This window comes from Cylas formicarius, unplaced genomic scaffold, assembly GCF_029955315.1.
Source record: "Cylas formicarius isolate icCylForm1 unplaced genomic scaffold, icCylForm1.1 PGA_scaffold_5__7_contigs__length_24384050, whole genome shotgun sequence".
Classification (NCBI taxonomy): Eukaryota; Metazoa; Arthropoda; class Insecta; order Coleoptera; family Brentidae; genus Cylas; species Cylas formicarius.
In genome coordinates this window covers 9,706,123-9,728,372 of record NW_026844341.1, presented here as the reverse complement: position 1 = coordinate 9,728,372, position 22,250 = coordinate 9,706,123, and the positions used below count along the sequence as shown (strand labels likewise).

The 22,250-nt window shown below is 31.8% G+C and overlaps 1 protein-coding gene across 3 annotated transcripts in view; it reads right to left on the bottom strand.

Annotated features, from left to right (window-relative positions):
- Positions 1-22,250, bottom strand: part of LOC132702511 (probable phospholipid-transporting ATPase IM) — a 91,413-nt gene that overhangs the window by 55,948 nt on the left and 13,215 nt on the right. Inside the window, exon 1 of one of the 3 annotated variants that reach the window (XM_060671177.1) lies at positions 10,432-10,615. The exons of the other annotated variants lie outside the window; for them this stretch is intronic. The gene's annotated coding sequence lies outside the window, so the exon portion shown is untranslated. Of the gene's footprint in view, positions 1-10,431; positions 10,616-22,250 lie in introns of those variants that run through there. 3 annotated transcript variants of the gene reach the window in all.

Below are 22,250 nucleotides of genomic sequence, written 5' to 3'. Positions count from 1 at the left end.
AGTAATCATTCTTATTTCGTGTGTAATACAGCGTGTGTTGAATCGTGTGCGAATTATGCAAAATATGTGCCGGTCTAGTGTATCTCAGGAGATGCTCCCGCTCAAATGTAGAAAACAATATTCTATTGAAAGTTATAAACTATGATTATTTCACTCTCATTGAACGTGGTGCCAGCATGCAAGCATCCTTAGAAGAAACGGCCACATTGACGAAAATTCCAACAAGGAAAAAAAGAAGCGATGCTGACATTTTCTCGAGTGTAGATGGAAGTGATCAAGATATAATACGGCGTACAATTTACCAGTTATACGAGGAACAAAGCGTGCCTACATTAGATATCTTAATTAGGAGGCTTGAAAAAGATGAAACCGGTGTTAAATGTGGCAGAACTACCTTATGGAAGTGTTATTCAACACATGGGTTTTAGATTTAAAAAAATTGACAAAAGGCAAGTTTTAATGGAATCTTTTAGAATTCGGAAATGGGGACTGGAATATCTAGAGATACACAGAGATACAGAGAACAACAAAGGCCAATTATTTGCTTGGATGAAACCTGGTTCCACACTTATGATACCCCGATATGATACTTATAGAAACCGAAGTTTTTAACATCCCTCCACAAAGTTGGGCAAATTCTGTTAAACATATAGCAAATAATAATTAGAACAGGCTATGACAGCGATAGTGATACTGATATATTATGTGAATAATCTTAAGCAATTTAAGTAGGTAATAAAAATAATATATAATTTTATTTTAGATTTAAACATAAACACATACATAAATAAATAAATATTGTTTAGTATCTTTCCTAACAAAACCCCAAATAATTAAATTCTAAACAAAGTACGGACCTCTTCGGCCATATTTCATTCTTACAGCTTGCCCGGGTCTTTCCTTAATTCTTTATCAGTTAGTCACTTTCTTATATCTATGGACAGACTTTACCTTGTAATTTTTGGTAAATTTTAATTTGTTATATTAATTTGGCTACATAAGTTTTTATGGGGTTAGAGCTAACTTAATAAATTTTGGCTTTTTTCAAAAGCGAAAAGCGATAGTGTTTACATTGAAGAAAATAAGTGTCGGCTGACATTTCTTGTAGAAGACAGAGAAGAAGCGGGTATAATTAAGTCACGGGTTTAAACGATAATGGTCGCATGAAAATTTGATACACACTAGCGAGCAACAAGATAGATTTTGGTTTAACGTGGTTTGATACCAATAAAATTTTTAATGTAATATTTTTTAAAAGCTGAAAACAAGCTCAATAAGAACAAATTCAAGTATACAGGGTGCCTCATTAAAAAAAATCACAGCAGTGTCACACATTGACAAAATTGTGTTGAATTTCATAAAAAATACACATAAATTACCATCAATATCATGACAAAATTAACCAACTGATTGCTAAAAAACAAAAGTTATTGTATTTTCATCAAAATTTTGTAAAATTCAAATTCACGTTTTAAATGAGAAAATTACATTTTTTTACTGCCAACATACTAATTAATTATTAGTGTAAAGGCTTTGTTTTCATTGTGTACAAAATATTGGTGTGAGTTGTTACAATACAATACAATCAATAAATTTGCTAAAAAAAAATTTCTGTTGGTAGTGTGGATACAAAATATTTTCGATTAGTTTTTTATATGCAAACATGAAAGTTTAGGGCTTATGCAGAGTTTTTTGCATATTCATAGATTACATAAAAACAAACCATTTAATAATAAAATAGATAAAACTGAAATTTCGTGTAATCTTTGCCGATATAAAATTTTGTTCGGAAAAGTATTTAATATTAATATTTACAGACATATTCAAAAATTACACTGCCCTTTAAAAACAAGTTGTGAATATACTGGTAAATTCAAAATTGTTCCTACAGTAAAAACTCATTTTTTAAAACGTCATTCACATGAAAAACCTATTGATTTGCAAAGAAGTACAGATCTTGCTAATGATTATGAATTAGACAATTTTTATGATAAGTTTAAAGTTCCTAACGCGGTGACGACACAAATGTCAACAAGTTCGTAGACCTATTTTTTAGGTTATTGCCTAATTTATACATAAAATTGCAATGTACACACTTTGTAACTCGAAAAGCTATTCAAATTCTTGCTCAAAGTGTTTTAGACCTTATTATTATTAACATTATTAACACAGAATTTATATTAGAACATTTTAAAAAATCAAGGTTTACAGTCTTTTAAAATAGTAAAAAATGCTTTTGTTTTGAGAGGAAATGACTAAGAAAACTATCTTAGCTATGCTGCTTCTATAAAAATTGCTGTAAAAATAATAGTAGTAGCTCATTTTTTAATTATAAACGTATAACATACAATCTCAATACTTTGTTAGGTATTGATTCCTTATTTGATCAAATTAACCAGCAAAAGTGTAATAAGGATAATTATGAAGACATACTAAACGGAACATGTAACCTTAGCAATTATTATTTTAAACATAACAAAAATATTCTTAAGTATGCATTTGAAGTATGCAACTCACTAGGATCTGCAAGAAAAAAACAAACTTTTATATCATTTGCAAATTTATTTCTTTGGCAAACTCAAGCATCTTTAAGGATATGTCGTAAAATATCGAAATTCTTCAAAATAACAAATTTAATACATATTTATTTTAACCTAAAGATGCTTAAAAATAATTTTATTTGCAAAAAATGGATCTGCTTTTATAGCCGCCGAGAATACGGTGTTACTTCATTTGTGGAAGCTACAAAAATAATATTGTGTATTTATTTAATTTTAAACCTAATGTACCCAAACAACATTTCTGCAACCATGGAAATGCAAACACAGCTTTGTAGCATTCAGTCATTGGCGTCTGGTTCAGATTTAATAAATATGTTGTTAATGTGTTGCACCAGAATTTTATCATTTCTCACTAATATAGCAATATACCTCCTAGGAGTGTTTTTAGATGCATGGAAAATTGCACGTATTCCGACAAAATATTAAAATAAACAGTTTTAATGAAATGAGTCTCATTAGTATTTTACCCTGCTTATCGAAACTTCTAGAAAAGATTATGAATAATCAAATACGATTTTTTTTAGAAACAAATATCATTTTGCCTCCTCGCCAATCAGGATATCGGTCTGGATATAGTTGTGTAACGGAGCTTTTGAGTCTTACAGATGACATAAAATCATTAGATTTTGGTCAGTCGTCCGCCACGAGCTACTGTTAGCTATTTTAAACTATGTCGGGTTTTCGTATAATGCCAAAATGTTTATAAGAAGTTATCTTGGTGATCGAACGCAATATGTCGAGACAAGTCTAGGTCAATCAGCTAGGGACACTGTTGGTTGCGGTGTGCCGCAAGGTTCTATACCGGGGCCCCTTTTATTTACAATACAATTTACATCAGCAATTTGGTCTCGTGTATGAAAAATGTCACGGCACACTTTGATGAGACTCAGGTACTGCATTTGTTTGTCCCCAGTACTTGGTATATGGCGCAAAAATGAATTAATAAGATCGAAAAGAACTAACTGAATTCTCAGGACGTCACGGATTGATAATTAATCCAACCAAATCATATGTTACGTTCTTTAGAAAGGGATCGTTTGGTGTCTGAACTTAATGTATAAATAGGTGGCAGAGTTTTACAGTCCAAGAATTAACACATATTTTAGAAAGCAAGTTGGGTATTATTTAAGATTGCTGAATCGCCATTTATTGTTTGAAGTTCAAAAAATAAAAGTAGGAGATTTTTTAGTGTTATTTTAACTATTGTGACATTATGCATGCATCCAGTCTCGCACAAACTACGGGATGTCAAATCTCTCCACCACAGCACAGGACATCTCTCTTTCAAAGAAGCTTTTCCTATTACCATGCCTTTTTTTAAAAAGGAAATTAAGACAAGAGTTGTTTAGATTCGAGATTTTCTAGCCCATTTTTGATTTTTTTTCTTTAGTTTATATCATATAACATAGTATTTTACTATATTTCTGTGTTACACAAACGAATTAATAGTTAGAAGTAGTCGTTATGTATCATTTTATATGGGTTAAACCAAAGAATATAAGTACTAAATAAGTATAAGTTACGAATGCCATCTAATATTTGTGTCCAAGTACTAAAGTACTGTCATGGCGGTTTAAAGTAATGCGTCACACTGAAAATACTACAGTAGTTTGTAACGAATATTTATATTTTAATAAAAAACAATTTAAAACCGTACGTTCCGCGCGTTTTCCGTTTCCATGACCGGACACAATCACTAGAGGCGTTGAAACCCGTGTACCCATTTTAACATTGCCACTAATGGGAGCCTTCCCCACTATCTTATACTCTTTGGGTTAAACTGAACATTTTTTAATTGTTTTCATCTCCTTTTCTGCAATTTATCTATTTATAATATCTTATTGTATTGTATATTGAATACAGCAAAATAAATGTATTATTATTATTATAGAAATTGAATTTTAAAAAAAATAGTTCCCTTGTATCTCGATGTCATAATGTTCCATTTTCAGTTTCACCTGTATTTCAAAAAGGAGTCGATATCTGTGCCCAGAGGTACGCTTCTACCTCGTACCACATTAAAAAGGGCGCCGAATAAACCAAAACATTTTTTAAAAAATATATTATTTTTTATTTTATTTTGTTGCTGCCATTGCCTGTTTCTTTACTGAGCGCTACTGCATGGTTGGTATTGGGTCGACTCTACTGTTAAAAGAAATAACGCTTCCATATCAAACGCCGAATCAAAAACAAACCATTTTATTACACTGCAGACGACGGCCGGTGTCCCAGTTTTTACCTTCGCGGTTATTGCGTCACGGACATTAACCCAATATTTGCTTTTTCCAGCAGAAATTTCAGTCACGGAATGTTGAGGTGTAATCGCTGTCCTTAACAATATTTTTTACGTCTAGTATTGATATTTTTGTAGAAACAAAACGCACATGAAGAGACGACATTTGAATAATTTATGAACATGCTTGAGGAATAGAAACCAGAAGACACCACCGTTGAGTTTAAAACTGAAGCAAGAAATATTGTGCTCAATATTGGCTTAGGAAACCATCTAATCTGAAATCTGAATTTATGGTGTGGCTTTAACAGCGACGTACAGTGACAGTGTCCAGAAAGCACGCAATTTCGTAACACTTACATTTATCCATGATTCAATTAAATTGTCTTCATGAGCCTCATTATGTTAGCGATTAGTAAACATTACGACAATTTCAAAAATCTAGCGGAATAAAAATAACGAAAAACAATCCAGAATAGGATCGACATCTTTGCTTTTTTCCCTCAGGCGTTTTTCTTTACAAATAAAATCCGATTCTCTCCTTTTGCCTGTTTTAGGAGCTATGTATTTCCATACACGACCAGCAATTTCAAGTCGTTTTCCTCACTGGCTTAGGAAACCATCTAATCTGAAATCTGAATTTATGGTCTGGCTTTAACAGCGACGTACAGTGACAGTGTCCAGAAAGTTCAGAATGTTTGCATCAGATTTACTTACAACATCGCAAAATATGACAGGATTAAGCACATCATCAACAATCATAATGAAGTAATTACAGTACTTTGAGTACATTTAAAAAAAATTAAAAGGACCAATTTTAGGATTTACAAATTAGGTCCGAGATAATTTTGACCGATGGGTACTTTCGCAACCTATTTCCTTCTCCGGCTGAATTTTCGTTCTAGCAAACAATCGAACTAAACTAACCTATAACCTATAAAGCTAACCTATAACTTCTAAAACAAAAGAGGACAAATGTTTATTCATGAATTCTTGAATGTTGCAACACTGGGGATCAATTACTCATAAAATTATTTAGGCGTCACTCTAATATTCATTTAAGGCTAACTAGGTTTAACGATAAGCTTGTCCTAGATCAACATATAAGACCGCTATTTTCTATTAATGCTTTGTGTTTCAGACGATTTAGGTACCCTGTACATTAAACTTGTCGTTGTTGTTGTTATTTCGGGGACTGCTTAAGTGTTTTCTAACATGCTTTCTGATTACTGATTGTTAAATAAATCATTTTAAAACTTTTTTTTGTATTAGTATTTGTAAACTGGTTCGCATTCTACTCTGCTACTCTTCCAGCTAAAATTAGAATTGCACGCAACGCACGCAATTTCGTAACACTTACATTTATCCACGATTCACTTAAATTGTCTTCCTGAACCTCATTATGTTAGCGATTAGCAAACATTACGACAATTTCAGAAATCTCGCCGAATAAAAATAACGAAAAACAATCCAGAATAGGATCGACATCTTTGCTTTTTTCCCTCAGGCGTTTTTCTTTACGAAAATCCGATTCTCTCCTTTTGCCTGTTTTAGGAGCTATGTATTTCCATACACGACCAGCAATTTCAAGTCGTTTTCCTCACTGGATTAAATTCTGTCCTCATCTAAATTCATTTCGCCTTCCCCGATATTATCTTGCACTTCAGAACTGTCACTGTATGTTTCCCCAATCATCATTTTCCCTTAATTTTTTTCTTCCGAATCATTCATAAGAATAGAAAAGGGTTCTTCATCCGCCCTTTTTAAATAATATTCTGAAGAATAAATCACAAACACTACTTTACACTTAAACGTTAAAAGTCAACTGGCTGGTTATCAAATGATATTTCGGCAGTAGTTTGTGGGGCTAAACATGTCTCAATTTAATATTTCAAAGAAACTCCCATAGGCTACACAGTTTTGAGATTTCTTAAGAACTTTTGATATGTGGTCAGTGATGTGTGGAATGTAAGGAAGGACAACAGGGGCAAGTGTCAGGTTGCTTTCGGCTTCATTGCTATTGGAAGGTTGTGGCAAATCGTATTTTGTGATGGAACACTTAATACCTTTAATGTGGGAATTATTAGAGAGAGGAGCAGAGTTAAGATGTTTTAATCCTGAGTTCCTGAGTTCAGTGACTAGGGCTAAGATAGTTTTACGGCGAGTTGATAACCGATTTAATTGTTCAATGAAATGAAAGGAATTAAATACCAAACTATCAGTTTTCCCTGTAGAAGGTTTTAATATAGAATATTTTGCTAGAGAATATGTTGGAGAACAATGGTGCTGACACAAGATCGAAGGGGTAACCTGTTTTGCGAATCTTAGGGAGTCCGTAGAGACCAGGAATTTTATACTCATACTGATAGAGAAGAAGAAGAAGCTTTAATAACAGATTTAAGGTTATATTCCATAAATGACGTAGTATCTCTTTAAAGTTGACGATATGATCCATCTGTAAGCATATCTTAAATCTTCTTCTATATTCATTTGGGTTCATCAATACCGCAGCATTTTCTTTATCTGCTTTTAGGATTACGATAGTGGAAATAGATTTTTAGACACTTTAGAGCAATGCGTTCAGGCCTTGGAATATTAGATTTAGAAGGTTTTGATTTTTAAGGATTTTTGAGGTTTCAAATCGAATTTCATTAGCTGCTTGAGATGGCAGAACAGACTTTTCCCTGTCCGAAAGTTGGTGCGATGATAAATTTACCACAGTGTTTGGTAGTTGGGAAGAGTTTGAGGGTTTCATTAGTGTTGATGTTAGTTTTCAAATTTTTGAATGTGATTTTGGGTAGAAGATAATCGAAGATTTTCAGCTTTGTCATGAATCATGTTTAAAAGGCTATCGGAATCGTATGGGGACAAGATGGAAGCAATTTGAAGATGTAGAGAAAGAAGAGTCTTATTGATTTGGTCTATTTTTTTACGGGTATGATGAATTCTTTCTTGAAGTAAAGCAAAACTAGATTTTCAAAACATTTTATAATGATGGTGTATGTTAAGAAAATTAGAGATAACGTTGTGGTCCTAAAACGTAACGAAGAGGGTTGAGTATGAATAGCAGACTTTTAGACTTCGCCTCTGTAGATAGCAACAGCTCAAAATAATTATATTTTTACAAAAATTGTACGATTCTTTCTCTTTCTCTTCTCAATAAAAGCCGGTATTTATTTATTTACTTATTAATTAATTTATTTATTTCGTGGAATTTTTACAATCCGTCATTACAAAGATCGCGGAAGAAAACTACACTTAATGTCAGCACTTGACATTTCCCGATGCCCGCGCGCTGAAAATTTTAAATCGATTTTCTATTTTTGAAATACCAAAGTCAGCGGACGTTTTCGTAATATTAATAAAGCAATTTTCTGTTCTCGCACTGATGGTGATGATGATTCCACGAAGTATACGTGAGTTTTTTTTTGTTATTAACCAAGATTTGTAGAATAGCATTTGCACTTGTACTTGCAATTTGTCAATGGTTTATGTCGTCGTTTAGAAAAAAATATATTTAAAAAAATTCCAAAGTAAAACCCAATTTTACAGAATAATGTATACGTTTTTCAAATGCAGTTATCCCTTTTGTTTATGCATTCGTATTGTGTATTTATTTATTACAACAAAAAAAAGAACAAAAAAAAATGAAGAACAAGAAAGAATGTAGAAATAAATTTAATTTGAATGAATTGTGTGACAAAGCAAAAATATGGATGTGCAAAAAGTAACTGTTATAATTTCTTTGCAAAAGAGATAGTGGTGAGTTGCTTTCTAAATTTGTACTATATTTAGGCGCATAGAATAAAGCAGGCGTTCTAGTCATTACCATGCTAGCATTAAAGGATAATTTTTCCAACAGTTCTATCAGTCTACAGTCTACTATGTCGTTCACAATATTGTGCAAAAAAATGCCACTATGTATTATTCGTGCGACAGCTAAATTTTAAATAATATACAGAAGCACATGAAAATTACAACAATTTTGGTTGCAAAAATTGTTAATTTAACCAAAGAATTTGCTGTATATTTACAGATTTTTTTATTAAATTCAGCAACTGTAGCAGTAGAATTACCGTATTTTAAGTAGTAAATTAAACCATATTTACAAAAGTACTTGAAAATTACAACTTGAGATAAAGGGAAGTAATATTGAAGCATGAAGCAATTTTTGGGTAAATGTACAGACCCCCTTTAAAAATATATGTGTTAAAGAATTGTATTGGTAACATTCTTGAACAAATATGTAAATTTACTTAAAAAATGAAACTCAATTAAAAATTACCATAAAAATAGCTTGCATTATATAAGTAAAAGGAGTAAAAGTATTGGAATATAAATATAGCAATTTTTCAGACAACTGTGACACGACAATACTGGTTTGAATTTACGACGCTCTTTGCTGGCAAAATATGACCTACTTTATTTGCTGTGAAATAACGATATTTTTATTTAGAGTGTGCAGTAGCCTACGGATGTCTCTTAGAAAAACTAAAAAACAACCAAAATATTTACAAGAGATGAAACTAACAAGAAGAGGTATGAAAAACGGTAAAGTCCCAGACCGTGCAAATATTTCTGCTTAACTTTTTAAAACAATTCAAAATATTAAAGGACATTTTTAATGAATTTTTGATATATCAGTTCGATACATAAAAAGGTAATGTGTTAATTATAAGTGTGGGTTGTTCAATAGGAAGGTTGTACGGTAAAAAAAAGAAGTTGTATTTCCTGCAGGATGATATATAGATAATATATTCACCATCCAACACGCCATAGAAAAGTGCTCGTATTTATGGATCTATAAATAGTTTAAAATTTTAACAAAGACCATAAAATATTTATAAAAATACAGAAAACTCCGTTAAAATAGGATACAAAAATCAGACCCATTTAGAGTCACAAAATTCAAGAAAGCTGGAGAAAAAAGTGATTAAAAATGGGGATAGAGATGGAAGAATGTTGCTTAACAACGCTATTCTTTGCTGACGACCAAGTAATTGTTGGCAATTATGTGCCGACTGTTTAGTCGACCTTTTGGTAAGGAAGCTTAAAAACGACGAGAAATGGGGCCTGAATATGAACATCAAAAAGACAGAGAGAAGGAGCAGCAGATAAAGATACAAGGACAACAAGGGCAGAAATGTGTGCGCCAGATAAAATTAAATACAAAACAGACTACCTATAGGGCAATTCTAAAAACAATAATAGAAGAACAGAAAACGAATTGATACAGTGGAAATGGAGTTTCTCAGAAGAGCAAATAGAGTGTCCATATTAGAGCATATCTCTAACGATGAGATTAGAAGAACTAAAATAAGTTAAATCACAATAGAAAGAATAGAAACCAGACAATAAGACAAACAGTAGATGGCCAAGAAGAGCCCTTGATTATACACCATGGAACAGAAGAAAGAGTGGAAGATACAACATGCTTCCAGAGCATGTTTTGATAATTATTAGGGGTTTAACGTCAAATTTGTTCTAAAAATACAAAATATTATGTTTACAAGTAAGTGCTAATTTTAAGAAGAAAGTTATTAAGGAAAATTATATTTTTTAAGCTTCAGAAAAAATACTATACGAACTTTAATATCAATTTGTCGGGCAAATTTGAAATGCGCGGAAGGTACATACCTCGGGCAATATTTACGATACATTCCATAGTAAGCGTCACTCGTGATTTCTCGTATTAATTGTGGCACGGCGATTCCTTGTTATCAAGTGAAATGGGACTTAGCAAAAGTGACGGGAAAAACTTAGCCCGAGCCGACGGCGTAAAAATACAGTACCGCGCAATCAAAATCACGAACGAAAATGACAGATAACGAAAAACGATATCGTATCGTAAACAAACGAAGACGCCTATAGAGCCGCGAACGTCCAATAGGGCGGCGATAAATCTCAAGGTCGCGATCAATTGTCTCCCCGATGTTTCGATTAATTTAATCGCGCGTAGTTATTGAAAAAAAAGCGATCACCGCTCTAAAGATGCGTTACACTCAAAAAAATAATGCGCTTTTAAGGACACAAGAAGTCGCCGTGAAATAAATCACCTTTTTTGCACGATTTAACTAATCGAAATATAACATTTTATGTACGTTTGTAAATATTTTGATATTGACTTGTTTATAAATTATTAGTTTGGTCACTTTAAAACATTTTCTTTTTTTCTATATTTAATGTATTGCGAATTTGTTTTAAACGGAATTATATTTACGGAAATTACGGTTGTCATTTCTAAAAGATTTTAAAAAGAAAAGGGGATCTCTGTTATGTGACTTGTGGTCTAGTGATATACGAGGGCAGCGCCAAAATTTGCCGGCCTGGATATGAAAGAAACAAAGTAGAGTAACAATTTTTTATTATTTTTCAATATAATCCTCCTTAACTTCAATACACTTATTACATGTCTTTATTAACAACTCAATCCCTTTAAAAAAATTATCCTATTGGTTTGTCTCCAAAATGAGCTAAAACAGCCTCTTTTAACTCAACTTCGTCGTTAAGCCGCCGTCCACTTAAGTCCTTTTTCAAATATCCAAACAAATAATAGTCGCTGGGGGCCATATCTGGACTATAGGGAGGATGATCTATCTGTTGGAACCCACACTCTAAAATGGCAGCTTGTGCAACACTAGCAGTATGGACAGGTGCATTATCGTGCAAAAGACGCACGCCTCTGGTCAGTTTTCCTCGACGTTTTGCACGTATGCAGTCTAGCAATTTATGTAATAATGTTGCGTAATATTTACCATTGACAGTGGTATTAATTTCTTTAAAATCTATAAAAAGAATTCCTTCACAATCTCAAAAGATCGTAGCCATCACCTTTTTGTCGACTAGCAGTCTCTGAATTTTCCTGGAGGTGCTTCACCCTTTCGACGTCACTCCATTGATTCTTTTTTCGATAGAGGGTCATAATAGAGAACCATAGTTTCATCTCCCGTCACAATAGTTTGTATCACAGATTTCGGTTTCGACCCACACAGTCCCATAAAAGACCGCGCACACTCGACACGGCGTTGTTTTTGAATAGCCGAAAGGTTTTTAGGAACCCATCTTGCACTAACCTTATACATACCTAAATGCTCATGCAGCATTCGACGAACACTTGTATCAGAAAGGTTAATAATTTCTGAGATTTCCTTGTCCTTTAAACGTCGATCACTCAATACCACCTCTTCCACAATCGCAACAATATCTGCCGTTATGACCTCCACTGGGCGACCAGTTCTTGAATCATATTCAAGGGACTCCTGCCCATTCTTGCACTACAGAATACGAAGGAGAACTTTGGCAGTACATACCATCCAGCCTTTCTTTAATAATTTTAGGTACTACCCTTCTTTTGTCAAAAAACTTTAAGACTACTCTATACTCAATTTGAGTTATTTGTGATATTTTTTCGGACACGTCTTGTTTAAAATGCGGTCAATAAAAAACTATTTGACGCAAGACTTCAATTTTTTTTTTCGCAGCCTACTAAGATATATATTTAAAAGAAGACAAAGTTTTATCGTGATACTGGAGCTGCATCTATGACAGACCCGGAATTTTTGGCGCTAACCTCGTAGCTCATTCGATTCGGAATTATGTCTAGATCATGGACTGGTACATTAAAACTTCCAAAAGTTATAAACAATAGAAGATGGTAAAAAGTAGTGTTTAGTTTATTGCTTATCGTTCGTAAACTAATGAAACAGACGGAAATTTACTAAAAAAAGTTCGGATTCCCGATTAATAATTTTAATTTAAGGATGAAAATTGCCGTCCGTGTGCCATATTGAGATGATTTAGAGTATATAAAGGTGATTTAGAAATATACAAAAATTATTGTATAATCTAATATTTGAGAAAACTCATTTTCGTTGGAATTTTAGATTAAACTTAATTCGTCAATAAACTAGACTATTGTTTATTAATAACTTTTTCCGGGACTTCCTTTATTAACAAAAGATTTTTTTAGCTCCATTTGTTTATAAACAAATGGTCCATTTCAAATATTAAAGAAAAATGTTTACAACTTCATGAAGAACTGTCATTTATGATTTAAAAAAGTGTTTTTCTTAATAATTTTCAATGGTTTATAAACGTTTTTTTCATGTAGCTATTGTTCAATAACTAGTTAAGATCAAAATATCGAAAAAACTTTATTTAACTTAAAACTGTTACAAGATACGACAATAAACATTCAAGTCATTTTTGTCAGTAATAAAATTGTTTTTCAGATAAGTCATTTACTAATTTTGTAACTATTCTTTATCTTTATGCTCTCCATTTCTTTATAAAAAAAATCTTTAATTTTTTTACATAATTTTACTCCGTTTATTAGTTGTCTATTAATGAAAAAATCGTAAAAATGTTGTCAGACTTGTTAAATTCATACGTCCTTGTCTTTCTTTTCGTGTGTAGTATCTCTTAACAGTATAAAAGTTACATTAGTTTTTTTCGTTTTGCAAAATGTATTTCATATGCTGATGACCAAAAGGTGTATGCGTCTGTTAGGACGACTTGATAGGTTATACGACTATTGCTTTGGAAACCGACTGTTTCTAAATATTGACAAATGTTACTATCTTAAGTTCAGGAAATTAAAAAATTATCTAGTTAAGTGGAGTAAGTATTAAAAAAGTAAAACATATCAGGGATCTTGGAGTAACGATAGACAGAAAATTTAGTTTTGAAATTCATATTCAAAACATAGCGAAAAAGGCTTGGCTTTTATTACAAGGGTTAGCAAAGAACGCCTATGTGCGGTCCCACCTTAAGTTTGCCCGGGCGACGTGGAGTCTCCAATATAATAAGTATGTAAACAGAATTGAAAGCTTTCAAAAAAAGTTTATTTTTTTCATAAACTTTAGGTATAAACACAATCTAACAGGTGTATGGTACAAGCCTTGACTTCTATCATATTAGAATAATATATAGTGCCATTTTTTTGCACAATATTGTTAACAACAAAGTAGACTGTCCAGAACTGTTGGAAAAATACTTTAAGGCTAATGTGGTAATGACTAGAACGCCATCAATATCTCTTTTGCAAAGAAATTATAGCAGTTACATTTTGCACATCGATATTTTTGCTTTGTCACTCAATTCATTTAGAAATCAAGTAATAAGAGCGTTTTGCTAGGACTAAATTATTTTTTTTTTTTGGTTTAGAAATAGTTTTCCTTACTTTTTTGAATTAAGATAAATATACTTAGTTTTAGTGTACCTTTGTACATTGTACATAAATAAAAATTCTACAGCTGCTGCAACTTTTGTACTAAGAATCGTTTTCCGTAATTTTTAAAACTTTCAGAAAAAAAAAAGAAAAGTTAACCAATTTGCTTATAACAAATTGTTAATATCATAAACAATGAAATTGTTAATGAAAAAATTTGTTGTTTGTTCATTTGTATAGAACTGTAAATTATGATTAAAAAAAAATCTTAGCTAATTATTTAAAAAATACTTGCATAAAAAAACCTTTATAAACAATTCAAAATTATTATTATTATTATGTAAATTATGATTTTAAAAAACTTAACTAATTATTTAAACAATACTCGCATAAAAACACGTTGTTGTTTGTTCATTTGTATAGAACTGTAAATTATGATTAAAAAAAACTTAACTAATTATTTAAAAAATACTTGCATAAAAAAACCTTTATAAACAATTCAAAATTATTATTATTATTATGTAAATTATGATTTAAAAAAAAATTAACTAATTATTTAAACAATACTCGCATAAAAACACGTTTATAAACAATTCAAAATTATTATTAAATTAACAATGACACTTCTTCATGAAGTTGTAAGTTTTTTTAAATATTGTAATAGTACATTTGTTTACAAAAACAAATAAATAAATAATAAATGTCTATTGTTTACACAAAAAAGATAAGTTAATGACAAATGAAAAAAAATTACAGCATCACGGTGATTTTTCTATTCCATTTTGTTAATATAAAAAAAAATTATAAACAAAGTATTATATTTATTTCAACTTTTATCACACTATCTTATTTTATGGGTATACAAGAAAGGCTCCACGAAGCGAAGACATTTTATGGCAATTATTGAAATATATTTTTCATTTCTCATGATAAAGGCAGTCCCGAAAAAACTTGCTAATTCACAATAGTCTAGTTTATTGAATTAAGTTTAATCAAAAATTCCAACGAGAATCAGTTTTCTGAAGTGTTTAGATGATGCCATAATTGTTTTAGATTTTTAAATCTCTTTTATATAACCCAAAAAAGCATGTTATTCCGCGCGGACGACAATTTCCAACGTTAAATTAAAATTATTAATAATGGAAGTACAGTTTCGAGAATCCGAACATTTTTTTAGTAAATTTAAAGACTTTTCAAAATCCAAAAAAAATACTAGTTTACGAACTATGAACCAAATACCAAACCTTATTTTTTACCATCTTTAATTGTTTATAACTGTCGAAATTTTTACTGTACCAGTCGACTTTCTTCGCACAACAATATAGATCTAGGGCAATATCACATAATTATAGTAATAGTATGCTCAATTAACGTCATTTTAACTAGACAAGTTTACCAGCCATTAGAACAAAGGAATAAAACCGCCATTAGCGTCTGCGTCCTCCTTCTCGGTAGTCCATTTGTGTTGTGTAGTTTTAGATAGTGTCCACAAGTCTTTGTAACCGGTTTCTTGTTGGTTTTAAAAGTACCTCATTATTTAAATTGTTGGCGATAAACAAACAAGCATTGTAGAATATTAATATTACTATTATATATAAAGATCACACCTAAAGATTCATTTCATTTCCGAAACCAAAGTAAAAGCAATTAGGTATGATTGAAAAAAAATCTGTTCATTTTATTTAAACGATTTGAAAAGTCACTTTTTATATCTTTTTTTAATGGGTAAAATTTTCACTAAACACTAAACATATACTGACCAACTAACCAAAACATATACTGATGTTGTGAATTTAATGTCGGGCGAATTTAAATCCAATGAAAACATTATATTTTATAAGAACTTTATACTAAATAAAAATACCTAACATTTAAAATAATATTTTGTGATGCTTATTTTATTATCTGTGTTTTTTTTTCAATTGAAATGCAGACAATATTTTTGTTTTAATAAGAATAAATATGATAATTTCAAGAAGATGTGGAATCACATAGCGTCTTATTGTTTTACTAAAAAGCGCCAACGAAGCAAAATTATTTTTTATTTTGATCGAATCTTTAGCGTTTTTTCTTCAATTTTACAACGTTTTTTCTCTGAGCGTACGAGCGAGAGGATATGCGAATGCATTCTAAATTATTGAGGAAAGAATGGTTGCTGGTGAGATTTCGGACCACACAGCAAGCCGACATCAGAATCACACAGTATACAAATACGAAGGATTTATTCTGTATACACGGTGTCCAAATAGTGTGTTTCTCATTTATTATTTTTTAGAAAAAATATTAAATACAGAAGTTATAGATAAGACTAAAAGAAACAATTTAAATATTTTCATAAATATGTGAGAAACAAACTTTTTTTTAAATGGAACACCATGAATATTATTGCATTTTTATGCTCAAGATCATTGAATCAGAATTTAAAAAACCACATTAACAAACATTTTGAGAATTTTAATCTTTACTTGGGTCAGAAACAGGGATTCAGGGAGGGCTCTGCTATCACCGGGCTGGTGAAAGCTTCACCCCTACAAAATAACCTCAGACCTTATTTCTTCCGTCTTCCGCCAGTTTCAAATTACTACTTTTTTTTAATAAACTTAAGCCCGAGACAAAATAGCTCCCAATAAACAGGTTCTAGGTTCTAAAACTTGGTCAAAGACTTTTTAATAAAGCAATCCTTTTACAGCTTGGAGGAGTTTTATCTTTTTTCATATCAATAACTATATCTAATCAGATGATTGCACCTCTTCGACTTCCCCGTTTTGGTGATAAGTTTCTAAGGGGTGTTTTTTTTCGATTTATAGAAAGTTAAGTTGCAATAAAACAACGATGGATTATTCGATTGACATGAATTTTATTTATCCGAAAGATAATCTTCTGGCATATGACCGCCACTGCTGGCGCGGATATAGTCCAATCTGGACGTCCAATTTTCGATTACTTTTTTCAACATTTGTGGCCGTATATGGGCAATAACACGGCGAATGTTGTCTTCCAAATGGTCAAACGTTTGTGGCTTATCCGCATAGACCAATGACTTTACATAGCCCCACAGAAAGTAGTCTAGCGGTGTTAAATCACAAGATCTTGGAGGCCAATTCACAGGTCCAAAACGTGAAATTAGGAGGTCACCAAACGTGTCTTTCAATAAATCGATTGTGGCACGAGCTGTGTGACATGTTGCGCCGTCTTGCTGAAACCACATCTCCTGGACATCATGGTTATTCAATTCAGGAATGAAAGAGCTAGTAATCATAGCTCTATACCGACCGACTGTAACGTTCTGACCGTCATCGTTTTTGAAGAAGTACGGACCAATGATTCCACCAGCCCATAAAGCGCACCAAACAGTCCGTTTTTCTGGATGTAACGGTGTTTCGACATACACTTGAGGATTAGCTTCACTCCAAATGCGTTTGTTGACGTAACTATTTAACCAGTGCGCTTCATCGCTAAACAAAATTCGCTTATGAAAATCGGAATTATTTTCGAAATAAAATCGCACTATTTGCAAGCGTGGTTCAGGCGTGAGTCTATTCATGATGAATTGCCAAACCAAACTGAGAATAAATCACTTGACAGGTGTTAAACTTAAAGTTCTATACATCGAAAAAAAAAACACCCATTATAATAATCTGCGTCCAGTTTTAATGTGTGTCCAGGTACCCCCAGAGCGCTTTATTTTTTATGTATTATCTTTTATGTGTTATGTATATTGTTGTTCCATGTTATATTTTATTGCCGAAACTGATTGTATACATTTTCTATGTTTGTAACATGCTAATAAATGAATTTAAACAGTATTTTACGCTAGGGAAAATGCAAAATATGCAATATTGATATTGCTAATAGTTCCTGAAAAAATATTTAAAAACTTAGAACTAAATTGCACAACAAAAAAGAACTGTTTAATTGAGTTTCACTCTATTTATTGCTCGAAATGTCTCCCATCGACTTCGATCCACGTTCTAACACGGCATTTAAAGCATTGGGCAGTATAATAATAATCATACAAATGATGATAATAATAAAAATGATAATAATAACAATTATAATTATGTATTCCCAACATTGCGTAAAATAAGCGCTAATAAACCCGATTTAGTTTTGTTGGATCATCGAGAGAAGAAATTATTCGTGATTTAATTTTCGGCCCCTGGAGATCAAAACATCGCAAACAAGGAGCAGGAAAAGAGACAAAAATATCAAGAGCTGCTAGAAGATCTTAGACAAATTTATGCTGGGCACACAGGAAAACTTGTGGTTTTGATCATTGAATGCATATACCAAATACCGGCGTGCCGCCCAATTACGGAAGTGTTGTTGGGCAAATGCAGAAGACGGTATTACTGGGGTCTCGTCTACTTCGGAAACACGGCTGTACTGACCAGTGACTCACTTCGTGGCTCGAAGAGCCTCTGGTCGTATCTAAACCAGGACGTCATTTTGTGAAGTCGGAGTCACAGAGCGGCCTTTCTGGAATAGCTCAAGTAACAATAATAATAACACGCGATTTGAAAACATTATTTTATAGTTCCAATAATCTTTAGTCTTTAAGACAAGCAGAATTTCTAAATTTTCCTATTTGTTTTTCTTGGCTTATTGCTATATTTTTTCTCATAATTTCACAAATTTTCGGAGTTCTCTTTGTAAAAATGTATGTATAATGTATAGTTTAGGTATAGGGAGGGAACACTTAATAAAATTGAAAGAGCGTTAATAGGAGTAATTAAAGGAATGATAATATACAGGGTGTTTCGTTTGATTCGTTAATGAAAATTAATATTTTTCATGTTGACTCGCCCTGTATAAATGATTCGAGCTAATTTCAAGATAAGGATGACTTTACGGTACTGCACTGTACTCCTTTATGAAATTGGAAAAGACGGATAAGGTAACATTTTATTCAAAATATAAGTTGCCAAATAAGAACATAATCCTGTAAATTCAGAGATTGAAGCAAACAGTGACAATAAACTGCTGAAGAATAATCAGTGTGCGGATATATCAGTGATCTAGTCAGTTTTTGATTAAGTTATTCAACACACTGATACAAAGATTTTAGTCAATAATAGCCAACTGTTATTAAAATTAGTATGTACTTAAGTCGATCCTACTCTTCAAGTATGTGATAATTTACCTATAAACTGAAACCGAAAATTCAAATATGTAGACAGAAACATTTTGTCTTAATTTATAGACATTTTCGTCATTTCCTATTCCGTTCCGTAATATATATTATATACCAATAATATTAATAATAATGGATAGCTGAGTAAGTATACTCATAAACTTAAGCATATACTAAATATAAAAAAACTCCTGTTGTACGAGACCTAAATATACACTTAAAACTTAAAAACACAGTTCCAGACACCTGAGGATTATTTTAATTTTGTATTAGCTAGTATGGAAGATATTGAGCGGAGATTATTTTCTATAAAATCAGAAGCAATTGACACAACTGTCCATATATTTCACCAATATTTCTACACCTGATAAATAACAAATACGTATAGGTATTGTAGACCAAAAATATAGTGCATTTATTGATTTGTTTTGGTTTTTGTTCTGCATTAAGTAGGTCTTGCCTGAGATGGACCGTAACGAATATTTGTAGATACTTGAAATTTTTATTGGAAACGTTAATGGACTGTTTTAAGCACTGATGCTGCGGGGTATTTTCGAATAAGTAAAAGCGTTTATCGCTCTTAAGAGTTTAATATACATTGCAATATATTCGTTAATATTACGTAATTCGGCAAGAGGTTGCTAAAATATCAGTACAAAGCTGGACTAACTGTGAAAAACGAGTAATAAAAGAAGAAAATATTTATCGAGTCACTCATTGAACCAGATGACGACAGTAGCAATAGTGACGATTTTTTTAATGACTGATACTTTATTTTTACTATATTTAATATTTTGTATACTAATAATGATACCATGTAGAAATGTAATGAAATAGAATGTAATAAATTGTCCTAAGACTTTCGATAGGCACTTCAAAATGCTTGAGATAAAAACGTGAAATTTGGTATGTTGATAGGGTTAAATGTTGTGAACATTTGCATCATAAAAACAACTGAATTCCGTTTCCGGTTTCATAGAATTGGGAAGAGAAAATATCCACGGCTAACCAATAATGCAGCCCCAATTAATCAAGCAACAAGCACTCAGAACTATATTACTTTAAATTTAAAAACTACAGTAATAATAGCAAAGAAATAAAAGTACACGCAATTTGACCCGTTTCTTCGACGGCATAACATAAACCAGTTTCATACTTATGCAATTTATAATTTAATAAAACACAACTTAAGGATCACCTTATTCGGGAAATGAGTCTAAGATTTCAAATTAAATACAACGAAAAAAAAATCACGTTCATCATGTCAGTTGCGAATTTATATCTTGACCGGGAGTCATAATAATATCAACAGAACTTATTACAAAGTTACAACAACAATAAGATAAAACTCAATGTCTTCTAACATACCCCGGGCGCGATTGTTACTACATATATTCTCGCATATACATTTAGCAACATTTTTTTGCTTGTGTCGTCACAAGCATTCGTTACACTTGTAAAACAATCGCAAATCTCCGTCTAGTTGTTCAAGGTCAACGCCTAAACAATTTAAGTGACGCAATACTCCAATTCACCAAAAATAACGATTTGATTCGCCGATTCTGTTATTTCTACCCAGGAAGTGGTTCTTAAATTTGCGACTAATTCGTCAATTATTCGACAGAAAACAATTTTTCTGTTTTTTAAATTCCCCAATATTTAACAAATATTATTTTACTAAAGTAAAGTAACGATAAAAAAAACTAATAATTATCTTCCATTCTTAGATATTCTTATTAATAGAAAATCAGACTTAACATTGGAACATTTAGTTCGCAAGCAGATACCTTAATCAAATTAAAACACCAAAGATCTATCTGCTCTTCTCTCTAATAATTTCCGCCACAACCTCCTAAACAAGCCCCTGTGATGTCTTCATTGAATTCGAAACATCACTGACCACAATAAAATGTTAAAACCAGATTTGCCACAAATCTTGGACTTGCCAAAGATAAAATTCTGTTTGAGATACCAGGAGTCTACAGGATTCCCTGCATATACGCCAAGAATACATTGGAGAAATAGGACGAAAAATATCAGCTAGGCCTAAACTAACCAAAATACATTTAAAAGGTTACAATACCTTTGCCGTCTTATCTTATTACCTTATAATTATTAGGAAATTTATTTCATAATGTGACCATTGCAATTGAATAATGTAATTAGTTAAAAAGTTGTTATTAATCGACATGCAGGATGCCAAAGTTGTAATCTCATTTTTGATTTTTATTTTTAATAATTCCTGAAATAATAGAGCTTTTTGCACAAAATTCGACAAATCGGGGTCGTTTGACACGAGAAAACCAATTTCGTGAATAATTTTGGGTCAAATTGTAGAGGGCGCTACGTATGGTACTGTTCACGCATTTAGCAGATTTTTAATAAAGATATCACTTCTTACACCCTTATTTACCCACACCTTATAAATTAATTCACGAGTTGTCATTTTTGGGAAAATTGGGATTGAAATTTTCACTACATCATTAAGTAATACTTAAAATTATTTTTTTATGCCATCAGTTTTAAAGTAACCTAACCCTAAGCTGAGCTAATATGGTAGTACAGACCATATACAGCGTTTTAATTCATTTATTTTTAGATTTTTACAACAAGAAAATCAAAAAAACTTCGAAGTCAATGAAAACAATTTTATGGAAATACATACTGTTCACAAAAAAAAAGATTTCCATTCGGCAATAAATGTTTAAAATGATTTCCATTCGCTGTGAGGCACTTAGAGACACGTTTATTGAAACACTGCGTGATTTATAATAATAATTTCTCCTTTTCAAATGATTCAGCGGCATTTTCAATCCTGTGCCATAATTCATCTCTGCATACACTAGCGATTCCTTATACCCGCAACACAAAAATCAATTGAATTGAAATCTAGACTCCGTGCTTCTCTTAAATCTAAGCAAAAAATTGAGCGACAGCTCGCCGTTTGAATTAGTAGTTCGATGCACTCCAACATGTAATTGTCAGTTATTCCGCACCAAACGTTTATTTTTAATTCGTGTTGGAAATGGAGTTCAGTTGCCAAATTTCTAAAGTTATAGACACCTTTGCGTGGAAATGTCGCTTCATCTGTAAATATTATTTAATTTAAAAACTTTGGGTCGGCAGTTTGCTGGCTAGAGGATCACCGTCTAA